At 44.6% G+C, this 964-nt stretch overlaps 1 non-coding gene across 1 annotated transcript; it reads left to right on the forward strand.

Annotated features, from left to right (window-relative positions):
* The first annotated feature begins 571 nt into the window (after nt 1-571).
* On the forward strand, nt 572-678 carry LOC141603764 (small nucleolar RNA R71). The gene has a single exon (XR_012525618.1). It is a non-coding gene; the product is annotated as a small nucleolar RNA R71 (small nucleolar RNA).
* Nucleotides 679-964: the final 286 nt, after the last annotated feature.

A 964-nucleotide genomic window follows, 5' to 3' on the forward strand; every position in this document is an offset into this window, starting at 1 on the left:
GTTTTGAACATTGGCACTTTTGTAGCTAAAATTGGGGTGGTTCCTTAAACCGGGATGGTAGAAGTTGGTGTTTGGGTTGTAGACATTGGGATTGTTGTAGGGTGGTCTTGGTGGTCTTGTATTGTTGTTATAGCTTTGGAAAGCATTAACATCTTGAACATTCTCTTCATACCCACCGTTATAGTTGTTGGCACACAAATCAAAGGTATGACCGCTCCCTCCACAAAGCTCACAACTTGAAGTTTGAACCACTTCCTCCATGGGTGGCCCATGTGAGGTTGTGGCTTGGTGCACTTGATTTCTTTGTAGCTTTTCAAGTTGTTTTGTGAGTAAGTCAAGCTTGGCATTTGTCTCGGAGTTGGAGAGGTTTTCCTTAGGGAACTTGCCATTCCTTCTTAGCATGTTTCCTCTTGACCCATATTTTGCTTCCGAGTCTACCATTTTCTTGATCAATGTCGTGCCCTCTTCATCATTCAAGTGATCAAATCCTCCCCCCGCGGAGGCATTTACCATCTCCTTAGTCCTAGGTAACAATGTTTGAAAGAATGTTTGAGTGATGTACCATTCCGAGATTCCATGATGGGGACAACTTGCTATTAAGTCTTGATATCAGTCTCAAGCTTCACCTAAAGACTCCCCGTCTTCTTGTTGAAATGTATGAATCTAATTACGGAGCATTGCGGTCTTTGATGAAGGGTAATATTTGGCCATGAATGCTTTAGCCAAGGCATCCCATGTCGTGAAGGTATCCGGGGGGTGATTGTTCAACCACCGGTCCGCCTTGCCCGTCAATGAAAACGGAAACAACATCATTCTCAAGGTGTCCTCGGACACCCCATTCTTTTTCATCATTGAAACCTTCCTCTTAAACTTCCGGAGGTGAGCATGGGCATCCTCTTCAATATGCCCCCCGAACAAATCCTTCTCAATCAACCCGACTTGGGCGGGATGCATTTCAAAGTTG

The sequence above is a fragment of the Silene latifolia genome, chromosome 9, assembly GCF_048544455.1.
Source record: "Silene latifolia isolate original U9 population chromosome 9, ASM4854445v1, whole genome shotgun sequence".
Lineage (NCBI taxonomy): Eukaryota > Viridiplantae > Streptophyta > Magnoliopsida > Caryophyllales > Caryophyllaceae > Silene > Silene latifolia.